The 12,372-nt window shown below is 39.6% G+C and overlaps 1 protein-coding gene across 2 annotated transcripts in view; it reads left to right on the top strand.

Annotated features, from left to right (window-relative positions):
• The window catches only part of TMEM117 (transmembrane protein 117), a 427,129-nt gene that overhangs the window by 82,886 nt on the left and 331,871 nt on the right, over positions 1-12,372 (top strand). The gene's annotated exons all lie outside the window — the stretch shown is intronic.

The raw sequence follows: 12,372 nt of genomic DNA, 5'->3' as shown, positions 1-12,372 counted from the left end.
TTTCTTACTCTTTAGGTTCTCTGTGATGGTAGTTTGAGGGTAGCTACTAATTTCATTACAGTGACAGAGAGTCTGAGAATCAGGAAATCTTATTGAGTTGTTTATACTCACTAGATTAATAAGGTTGGGTTGAGCTGAAGGTCTCCAGATTTGCAATTCCATTGCTCTTCAATGCCTGGCTAAGTAAAAGTGTTTGATGCTGGTGGCATTAAAAAAAAAAAAACAAACAACCTCTCTTGACAGTTCCAACAGAAAGACCTTTGTTATAAATGGATCGTTTTAGAAGTGGCCACCCTGTATGAAATCCAGGGTTGTGATCTATACTTATCTAATCACTAATCAAATCACCATGGCATGAAGAAGTGCTGCCAAGTAGTTTGTTGATTATTTTCACCTTTCTCCAGTTCTTGGTGTGCTCTTGGTAAGTTTGAAGGGCAGAAAATAAGGAGAATTACTAGGTCTATAGCGTTAAGAATTAGATTAGTGACAAGAATAAGCTGCTTTTGATATCTGTGGTGCACTGAAGTAGTTCATAAGGAAGGTGTTGATCTATCCTCCCATAGATTGGAACGCTGGGTTATATCCTTTCCTTCTAGATACAGGCGAGGCAAGCTTGTCGGCCAGTTCTATAGTGCAATTACTTTGATGTTATATGTATGTCTTAGCCACCGCTGTTCAATGCTGAGAGGGATAGCTCAATTAAAGTTGTGTTTCTTTCCCCCACCTTTAAAGGAGATGAATAGTAAAGGGAAAGCAGGTATTTCACAAGTTTTACACTTTCATCTATACTAACAAGGGGTACATTCAAGAATGTGATTTTAGATCAAATGTTCAAGCTTTAAACATTAGAATGCTTTGTCTACAATTATTTCCTGAGCTTGAAAAGATTCCATTTATACTGCGTCTATTTTTAAATGGTGGAGTTTTACACTCAAACACACAGCTACTCAGAATAAGCCTCTGCCGCAGAGCTATGCCTGTGATAATGGTGCTCTTAGAATCACCGAGCACAGCCAAAGGTCTGGACCTGTAGTGCACGCTCACCGCTGGAACCAGAGGACAAAGGGACCCAGGTCTAACGTACATTTTTTTAAAGGCTGCTGCTGCAAATAACACACTAAATAGTATATAAAATATATCCTTTGCTCAGAAGTTGACTTTTCATCCAATTCTATTTTTAAAAAAGATGGAGCTAATAAACTAACCAGAAGTGCTTGTTCTGAGGGAAAAGGCAGATTTAAAAGTAATGAATTAAATGCAACAATAGATAATCCCTGGCATGTTGTAAAGCACTCAATAGCTAATAATAAAACTCATCTTAATGTGAGCCACCAGTCATTGAGCACACAGTACCAGGCATGAATTGTCTGTATTACACCTCATGATGACCCTATGCAATAAGTGTTTTTATTATCTCCATTTTACAGAGCCAAAAACTGAGGGCCAGAGAGGTTTTGTCACTTGTCTAAGGTTACATTATAATTAGATCTGTATTTTAAGCGATAATAGAGGACTTGAGCTATTAAGCTGTGAATTAAGCTGTGAATATAGCAGGCTCTTCAGCTAGCAGGTTTGATCCATGGTCAATCCTGTTGCTCACCATATGCCCATTAGCCTTTCTTTACATTTTTCTCACTCAATCTGAATTTGAAAATTGAAAGACAAAGGAGGTATGTGCAGGAATAAGAGAAGAATTAGTCTAGAATTTATGTGTATTGATCTTACCTAAAGTTGAAAGTGATTTTCTTTGATTCTCAGACTAATGACAGGATTCCATATTCTTATGCATCTCTTACACTCTTCATCAATATGCCTCATCTTTGTTGGAAAAAGACCATTTACTGAAAAGACATCTTAATGGTGCCACTTAAAAAAAATCCAAAGCAAGGAATAAATTTTTTAGTTCTATAGATAAAAATAATTTCATTTGTATTTATAAAAGACTAGAGGCCCAGTGCACAAAATTCATGCACAGGGGGTGTGTGTCCCTCAGCCCAGCCTGCATCCTCTCCAACCTGGGACATCCCCCTCACAATCCGGGACCGCTGGCTCCTAACTGCTTACTTGCCTGCCTGCCTGATTACCCCTAACCTCTGCCTGCCTGCCTGATGCCCCTAACTGCTTCCCTGCCTGCCTGATCACCCCTAATCACCTCTGCCTGCCTGCTGATCACCCTAACTGCTCTCCCCTGCCAGCCTGATTGCCCTAACTGCTCTCCCTGCTGGCCTGATCACCCTAACTGCTCTCCCTTGCTGGCCTGATCCCTCTAACTGTTCTCCCCTGCTGGCCTGATCACCCTAACTGCTCTCCCCTGCCATCCTGATTGCTCCTAACTGCCTCTGCCTCTGTCCTGCCACCGTGGCTTTGTCCAGAAGGTCGTCTGGAAGATGTCCGGTCTAATTAGTATATTACCCTTTTATTAGTATAGATTTGTTGCCAACTTTTATGACCCATGCCAGTGAACACTTTAAGGTAGGAATGTAAACTTGGAGCAAAATCAGTTCTAGAGCAAATGGATACAACTGTGCTTTGGGGATTTTCCACGAGGCTTTGCCTCATCCTTTGTAGGGAATGATGGAACCAGAGGGTGTGGAAAGGACAGTAGGCACAGATATCACAGTCGACTGCTTTCATACAAGAGGATTGTTGATGGTAGAGGAGAGCTCAGGATTCTTGACGATGAATCTGATGTCCACTGGGCATTCCAGTATACTCGGGTTTGTGGATCTCTCTAGGAATATTGGTCTAGAACTATTTTCTATGATGGCTAGACCGTCAGGCCTACAATGAATGGGTGTAGGGTTTCCAACAGGGAAAAAGGAGTTTTCCTAGAATGATTGGCCTTCCTTCCCACTCCTTCCCCCCATTTTAGGATCGGGTGTAAATTTAGACTAAGCCAGAGCCCTTTGATTCCTTGTTACAAAGAACACAATTCCTAGGCTTATCTGACTAGAACCTCAAGAGTGTTAGCCAGAGCTAACGTGATAAGAGTCAAGTTGCCTGCCCCTGGCTCTCTCGGTACAGTGACTTTCCTGGAGTGTGCACTAACTCTTACGCCTTTAGCCACCTGTGCAAGCCAACAGAGAGGCAGTCAGATGGAGGGGAATGAGGCCAGTTGGCTGGCTGGGCCAGAAGGGACTGAGGTTCATGTCATTTGTATTTCCTACCACGGAGGGAAGTCTCCTCTTACCTTTGATTCTTTCCGTCTCTCTACACCTCACACCACCACAATGCTGCTATCACAACTTCTTTCAGTCTTTCAGTCACCAAGACCAAACTAAATTCATCTTTCTATGAATGTCTGAGCTGTAGGCGAGGGTTCTGCTGTGGAAGGCTCTGATCCCGGGCAGGGTTTTACATGTAGACGCTTTATAAACAACTTCCTTTTTACAAGGTGGTCGACTAGGTAGCCTGAAGCCTGTCCTAATACAAAATCTTTAGAAGTCCTGGAAATAGGATGCAGCCGACAGACTCTTTCTAAGTGCACGGTTGGGCTTACCCAGAGGAAGGGAACAACCCGAAGCCAGAAATGAAGGAGGACCTGAAAAGCAGGGCAGTGAGCCTGTGAAGTGACACTTGAGACAGTGACTTAGGGACTTGTGTTTAATTCCGATGTCAGGACCAGAAATAAGGATTTGGTCTCGTATTAAGTGAGAAATTGAAACAGAAGCCCTTGCATTAGGTGGCCCTGAATTAGAAAACACATAACCACTAGCACAGGCAGCATCTGGAGAGCTTCTCTGACTTACCCTGGATATTGGGCGATAAACAATAATCTTCCATGGAATTCATAACCGCAGGTGTGGCTTTTTTATTTTGATATACATTTTCCTTTTGATTTTAGATGCCCCCCCCCCCCCAAACAAAACAAAACAAACAAAACAAAACAAAAAACAGCAAAAAACAACCCTGGCCATTCTTTTCTCCCAGTTTCAGGTTCCTACTTCTCTCTGAAGCCCCTTCCCCAATAACTTCCAGAATTCCTCTGGTTTGTTATTTAGAGCAGTTTAGTTCCCTTTCATCTCAACTTCTGTCCATGGCAGTTTATCTGGGGTTTTTCCTTTCATAGCCAAAATCTTAAGGCATTTTCCAATCAAAAGCACCAGTCCTCTGAGATAAATGTTGCTGCCTTCTCAAAATGCCACAGCATTTTGAGTTTATGTTGTTTTAAAAATAGCAATTGTCCTTTACCTTTTGATTCAACTGATGTTTAACTATCTCTTGGGAGAGAGATAAGAAGATACTCAAAGAAAAGGGCGAAAAAAGGGTTTTCTAATAATCGCAGTTCAACAGTCTGCTGAGTCATTTACATACAGGGCTGAAAGTGAGATGATAATAGGAAAGAAACAAACATGAAACCATTTCTTTCCCCACAGCGAAGGGACTTTAGTAAGAATGATTCTAAATAAATCCCTCTCCTAGCTTTTAAAAAAATTTCATCTGTGTTCAGCTAGCTATCCTAAAGCCAGTCTATTTAGAAAATTTCTATTAGGTAGAAATAAACAGAGGTGTATAAAGTACAGGTTGAGGTTTTTCTAGGAACTGACACTTTAAACCCTTTTTGATGTCATCTTTCGGAAGCACTTCTTAGTCATGGAATTTTTATAGCATCTACAGTATAAAGCTCTAATTCAAGAAAGGCTTTCCTCATGTTTTCAAATATCCCAGCTCCCCACAGGATACTATATGTCTTACGTACTGGTATAAGGAAGGAAGCCCGTGTACACCATATGTTCATAAAAAATTCCGCAAAGAGCCACTTGATGGCAGCAAAGGGCATGTTTTCAAGCACAGAGAGAGCCTCACTGTATTGTCCTAGGCAGGCTTTCTCCTCAAAGAAAAGAATCTTCCAAATTTCTGAAGCTTGGTGTTGAAATAGTTGTGTTCCTAATTATTAGTGGGCTTCTTTGAAAAAATGCAAGTAGTGAGCTCTATAATAAGCACTTACTATTTTATGATGTGTTTGACCCCCCTTTTATGTTCTAAAACAATTTTAAATAATAGTATATATAACCATGTTTGTGCACACATCTCTATATGTTATAGACTTATTTCAGTGTTTCAAGAATAACACCAAGGAAATTAGACACTTGACTTACTTATAAAAATTCCTCTATGAATTAGAATTTCCAAAGACTATGTAGTATTTTAGGGTAGGGTATGAGGAAGCTGATGTTTTCTAGTGTTAATGACAAAAAGAAGGAGTTTTATTTTTCCTGATACAAAGCCTTTTCCAGAGAAGTTTTACAAATATTAATTAATAAATAGGTGTGTGTTAAGTATTTTGGGGACCAAATTTGAGAAATGAGACAAAGTGATTAAGGAAATTTTGAAAAATGTATTAGTATTCATAATCAGGGCCTGAAAAAAAATCAAGGTAAGAATTAGGTGGTGAGTATAGTGAATATGGATTAGACTCTCTCTCTTCTGTTATCATCCTGATCAGTGTTAGTAAGAGCTAACGCGAAATGCTCATTAAACGTCTAAGGGATATGACAGGAGGAAATATTTGAAATGGACACTTACCTAAAGTCTAAAATGAGTGGTTGCTATGTACAGAGGGGACAGCAAAAGGAACCACATAGACTTGTCTGTGGGCTGGAGGGAATTATTCAAGATTTCATGCTTTTTAAAGTCCATTGTGCCCACTTACTTAGGCCTTACCTCTGATACTCAACCTCATTTTTAAAAGAATGCCCCACACTTCAGTCCATCTCTGTGTCCACACATGGTATTAAAAAGGACTCTCTGATTTATAGCTTCAGTTTCTGTTGCCTGAGGTACAGATTTTAGCACATTATTTTTTTGCAAAGCTGAATTACTCTTCAATGGAAAAATTCAGGGTGAAGTTTTACTCCAGGCAGTATTGTTCTTTTTACTAAGTTTGCTATTTTTGAAACTTTCACTGATGTTTTCAGAGTCCTTTCTCAAACTGTTTTGCTCTGTCTAGTCACCACTGATATAGAAGTAGAAGCCCTGAAACATATTTTCACTGTTCAGAACTGCGATGGTCACTTGCTATTGCTTTTCAAGTACACGGTTGGTTGACCTGCTTCCACTCTGTACGCTGACAGCTTCGGTCTAAGAAAGGAATGTTTGTGTGTTTGATTCTTTGTTTTCAAAGGTGCTAAAGTTATTTTGGGAAATAGCAAGAAAAAATTGAAATAGTCTTTAATAATGTTAAGCTATACAATTTTGGTCTGAGCTATACTGACAAAATTGTTGACATACAAAGATAATTAATTTAGATCAGTGGTTCGCAACCTTCTGGCCCTTTAAATACAGTTCCTCATGTTGTGACCCAACCATAAAATTATTTTCGTTGCTACTTCATAACTGTAATGTTGCGACTGTTATGAATCGTAATGTAACTATCTGATATGCAGGATGGTCTTAGGCGACCCCTGTGAAAGGGTCGTCCGACCGCCAAAGGGGTCGCGACCCACAGGTTGAGAACCGCTGATTTAGATAGTAGTAAATGAAAATAAGAGTATAGTATTATTTTCAAAGCAATGGATATATAGGGATGGGTAAAGGATAGAGGCCCTGGGCAGGGTTTAGGAGATGGGGTGGGGAGAAAGCTTAGCTGTAAATATTCATGAATCCTGGAAGTACTGAGTCAATGCCTGGAAAGCTTGATTGGGTGCTGATACAAGGCTGAATGCAAATTCTGCTGGAGTGGTGCTCTAAATAATTTGTTGGCTTCACTCTTAATTAGGCTAAACACTGACTTGCTTGTACAATTACTTCACAATAATAGCACAATTAATTACTAAGGCTGGGGGGAAGGAGCAGAGCTGGCTACTGAGAATGGGCTGGTGAGAGGAAGAGCTGGTTACTGAGAATGGCTGAGTGTGGTCAAGAGGGCTGCTCCAGGGGGCACTGGAGGGAGGCTTGGTGAGAGAGAAAGGCAGGGAGAGAGAGACATACTTATTTACCCAGAGGCATTAGAGCAATAGGGCACCGCTTGCTGCTTTTAATACTATTGCTTTCACATTACTTGGTTGTGATAGTACAGGGGTAAAATAGCACAGCATATCTAAATTATCACAAGTTTACTGTTAGTGTTGTCTGAATTGAAGAAGTTTTAAAACATTAATGAAAAACACAATCAATGTTGCACCCTTATAATTTTGTGGGAGTGCATTATCTGTACAGACTCAACATTGATTTGACACACTTAAGAGGTGTTCTGTTCATAGTTGCTTATTTCAACTCTGTCATTAAATAGTTCACCAGCTTTTACAGAGGGAAAATTCTGATCCAGGAAACAGAGTACCTGGCTTTTAGACCCATCTTAGCTATTCACTGGCAAAAATAACTCAGGAAAGCTAGAGTTTTCTCATTTTTAAGATATGGGTTGTGATTATGGGGTTGTTATTAGTATTACTATCATCATCACCATCATCTTAACCTGGAGGAAATGCATGCTTCTAAAGTAAACAAATAAACTAAACTTAAGATGGCTAACAGTCTTGGTCATCATCAGCTTTGCTTTGTATGGAAGGTAGTGTGGCCTAGGAGAAACAGCATGGACTTTTGTCCGGACACCCTGGAGCCATTGTCGGCAAACTGCGGCTCATGAGCCACATGCGGTTCTTTGGCTCCTTCAGTGTGGCTCTTCCACAAAATACCATGTGCGGGCACGCACGTACAGTGCAATTGACACTTCGTGGCCCATATGCAGAAGTCGGCATTTTGTGGAAGAGCCGGTATTTTGTGGAAGAGCCACACTGAAGGGGACAAAGAGCTGCCTGTGGCTCGTGAGCTGCAGTTTGCCAACCACTGCCCTGGAGCAATGTGGCCCTAGATAAACTTCATGTTCTGAGCCTTATTTCCTCAAGTGTAAAATGGGGCTATTAGTACCAAGCTTAGGGTTGTTGTGACAATCAAAGAAGACAATATATACTGAGCAAGTGATATGGTGCCCACTGTTAATGAACTCCTGATAAATGTTAGTTGCTGTTTAAATAATAGAAAATACATATTTCAGTTGCTCAAGTAATTTAGCACTCAATAAATATTAGTTGTTATAATAACAACAAGTACTTTGGACAATATAATGACCCTAGAGGCCCGATGCACAAAATTTGTGCACGGGGGAGGGGGGGGGGGTCTCTCAGCCTGGCCTGTACCCTCTCCAATCCGGGATACTTCAGGGGATGTCTGACTGCTTCTCGCAATCCGGAACTGCAGGCTCCTAACCACTTGCCTGCCTGCTTGCCTGATCGCCCCTAACCCCTCTGTCTGCCTGCCTGATCGCCCCTAACTGCTCCCCTACTGGCCTGATCGCCCTTAACTGATCCCATGCTGGCCTGATTGCCCTAACCACCTCTGCCTCGCCCCACACCTGGGACCTAGGATTCCCTCCCTGTGCCTGACTGGTCCCCATTCCTCTCTCATGAGCTCATTTGTGCCTGGCTGGTCCCCATTCCTCTGTCCCCAGTATTGAGTGTCTGAGCCGTTAAGGCATGATGGTGTGATGTCCATTTGCATATTATCTCTTTATTACATAGGATATGTAATTTATGTAAATGATATTACATTATTGTCATACAACTATAATGATTATTTTTAATTTTATGCAAAATGCCCAAATGAGTAGCTATCACTAGTAGATTTTCAATAAATATTAATTTCCTGTGCATTAATTCATAATATGCAATATTAAATATACTTGAATTATGGAGTGAATTAACATATGGAATGCACAGCACCTGGTTCAAATGCTATTAGAATGCATCTTTATGAAGATACATACACTATTCCTTATTTTATTTTTAATCAATGAAAAATAAATATAGAAATTAATATGATATTTCATTAGAATTCAGAGGCAGAAATCAAACATATATTAAGTTACTAAATAGTTATTTGTTAATTTGACCTTTCTAAAAAGAGAGGAAAAATTTGATTGAGTTGTGGATGATATCATGGAAATTAATGATGTAGTGGTCGTGTGTGTGTGTGTGTGTGTGTGTGTGTATCCATTGTCTGTACACTATTTAATAACGAATATCTTTAAGTTCCATCTAAATTCATTTTTTCCCCAGTGGTGAACACACAGGAAATAATTACTTTCCCGATGTGAGGCTTAAGGTTAACCTGAAATTATATAGTTTAATTAAAAAAATTAATAAGAAACAATCCAACCGTTGCTGAGAAAGTGACACTTCTGTGATAGTTTATCCCATTTGTAATCTAGTAACCCCAGAGTTACTCTTGAGGGATTGATGAAAAACAGTAGAGTTCTATTAATAAAATACTTCATCATTCAAATAGTCCCCTGGTAAGGTAACATCATTGGGATACACGGCTCTGGCTGCTCAGTAAGGAATGGCTACAACCTCTTTCACTCGTTCACACCAGGTCAGGAGGAGAATGCCTCTTTCATGGTGGAGAGAAGTGAGCGCACCTGTGCTCTCATTGGGACTGGTTAACTTCCGTCTAGTGCAGTTCCCTTAGGCTACCGCCAGGGGACTCTGACATTCTACTACATTTTTTATTCTCTAGGGAAGAAAATATGCAAACATACTTGATAAGTGTAAAAAGGCATGGAAGAGCATAATTCTATTTGAAATATTAAAATTACTTAGAAATGGGACACTCACAGACCGATCTTGATTTAAGTGACTCTTACCTAATTAAAAAATACTAATACTAATTTATATCTTTTATAATGAATGTTTGAAAGAAAGAGGGTATTAGATTTTTACTTATATTTTATAGTCTATGTAATTTAATTCTTTTGCCCTAAAATTCATATTTTAGAATATTAGAAGGATGATTCCCAGGTACTTGGCAAAGCATAAAATGTTCAGTGTGCTGTGCAGTAACAACAAATAATATATATGCTACATATAAAATGCTTATATTCTTTTAGCAAATAATAATAGGTTTTTGATTCAAGATTGTCTGTATCCTATCTATATATGCATATTGTGTTATTCTTAATATATCTTATATGTAATACTATAAATTATTCAATATACTCTTATTAGAGAATTGGCTGTGCAAATTAAATCTAAGCATCCAAAATAAATCACTGATGACAAAGTTATGTGTAACTACACAGAGATAAGAATTTGCAACAGTGGTATATGTTCTGAACCTTACAGAGGCGTCTTAATTGAATATGTAGATATATATAAAACTGACAAGCAAGCAGGATTTCATGTTCTTAAATGAACAACAGATATAATATTTCTGTTGGGATCATGCCAAGTTAATACAGGGCTCAGCAGAAAGGGGAATGCTAAGCTAGATAATTTTATTCAGCTTCTTAAAGAATTTAAGAAGAGGATGATGTTGACTATTACTTCACTACATCATCTAAAGGTGAATCAGTTTAGTGCTAGTTTATGGAAATTCACTGACCTAAACTAGTGAAGAAGCTAGGTTTGTGCACCGGTTTGGTGAACTGCTTCTAGAGAATTTACTTATTACACAGACCCTTCAGGCTTTTGAGGAGTTCCTAATTGAAATTCCTAATAGGCATGTTTCCTTATCTTTCTTAGGAGCAAGGTCTCAGACAGAGTAGGACTATCGACACTGTTGCTCTCACTGAGCTCTGCCTCAGTGATTACAAAACATTTTCTGATATCTCCTTTACACATCAATGACCAGTTGTAGTTTAAAGACTGATCTCATTGAGATCAAATATGTTTTGGGAGCTGATTCAGGAAGCAAGTGATGGACACGTTTGTCAGAGCCAGATAATGAGTGATAACAGGTTACAAAGACAAGAAGGGGATCTAAGTAAAAGTTGGCAACATACCTGACATGGTTGTAGACTAAATGCATAGATTATTTAAGAATCAGCAACAAGACAGCGCTAAAATCAGAAGTTCTGGAGGATTTAATGAACACCATAGACCTTCTTCCCTAGCCTCCTAAATTTTGTGTACAAGATGAGGGAGTGTATAGACTTTATATTTAAAACCATTGAAGGGAGTATCTCAGAATTAAAGCCACAAAACAGAAGCTTCCAATAATAAGATCTTAGAACTATAATATATCAGTCAGGACAGGGTATAGTATGTCTCAGTAACAAAGAAATCTAACAATTTCAGTGGCTTAAGACCACCAAGTTTATTTTTTGCTCACACTATATTTTCACTGTGAGTCCGATAGAGGGCTCTAATTCAAGGCCCCCTCCCTGGGGGATCAAGGCTGAAGTAGCAGCTATAGTGTGGGAGGATAGTGGTGGGCCTTGGGTGGTCTCACAGCAGTAATTCAACGTTCTGCCTGGGAGCGACGTACTTCACATTGCACAAATCTTTGATTAGAAGTAGTTATTTGGCTCCACTCAAGCACAAAGGGGCCGGGGAGTGCAATCATGCCATGCACCCAGCAGGGGGAGGACAGGACAGTTCAGGAACAACCACACTGACCACCCTCTGGGACCACTCAAACCACACTAGGAAGTGAAGATGTTCTTTCTGATAACTTACGTCTCGGAGACCTTCCTATATGCAGTGCCCTTAACATCCTTCTCCACACAGTATCTTTCTTCCTGTGAAAGGGATGTATAAAATGATTTTTAAAAAATGTATTGTAATGATGATTTGACATAGAAGGCATGGATGAATTTCACATCAAAATCCAATTTTTATTTAATTGTATATGGTGTATTCAATTGTATATTTGCTAGGAACAAGGGGAGGTATCCAGGTTAGACACTGCACCGATTGGTGGCTACTGTGCTCCCGTTCAGTTCTTACCTACAGCTGGCATTCATTCTGATTTGGTTGAATACATCTATTTCGGTTGGTACTTCTCATGCCATGTCTGTTCTAAACACGTTGAATATCATCCTCCGTTAGTGGATATAAATGAGTGAAGTTAGTGAATTCAGGAGTAAACGTACTGGTCAGCGGGACTTTATGAGATATGAATAAAATGTATATTAAGTCATAGGAATGATGAAGTATTTTACCTTCTCATATCTACAACATTGAGATGAGTCACGCACACAGCTAGATTTTGACCAGTTAGAGTAGTGGATCCAACTGAGGCTGAACTTGTGCATGGCTCCTGGTTTCCCAGGCAACAGGGCTCCCTTCCCATGCTCATAATATTATAGTGTGAGTGAAGTTATAATTGGAGGTAGAGAAATATGTCTTCACATCAACTCCTACCTCTGGAAAAGTTAGGGGGGGAGTTTGCTAAAAGCAGAGGATGAGGTCATGATAAAGAAAGAATTTGGAATTTAAAAAGAAAAGAAAAATGAAATTGAGCCTGAGCTTGATGGCTTCTGAGCACAGCACTGCACAGAGCAATGCTTCTTCCCTGACTTCAGTTAAAGCCAGAGTATATAGTAAATCGTGTGGTTGCCTATCTGCGTGATCTCTTCCGTCAGAGCCCAGAAAA

Source organism: Myotis yumanensis, unplaced genomic scaffold, assembly GCF_028538775.1.
Source record: "Myotis yumanensis isolate MYYU_CA2020_CCGP unplaced genomic scaffold, mMyoYum1.0.hap1 SCAF_3, whole genome shotgun sequence".
Lineage (NCBI taxonomy): Eukaryota > Metazoa > Chordata > Mammalia > Chiroptera > Vespertilionidae > Myotis > Myotis yumanensis.
The sequence above is the reverse complement of the archived record's forward strand: the minus strand, read 5'-3'. Positions and strand labels throughout refer to the sequence as shown.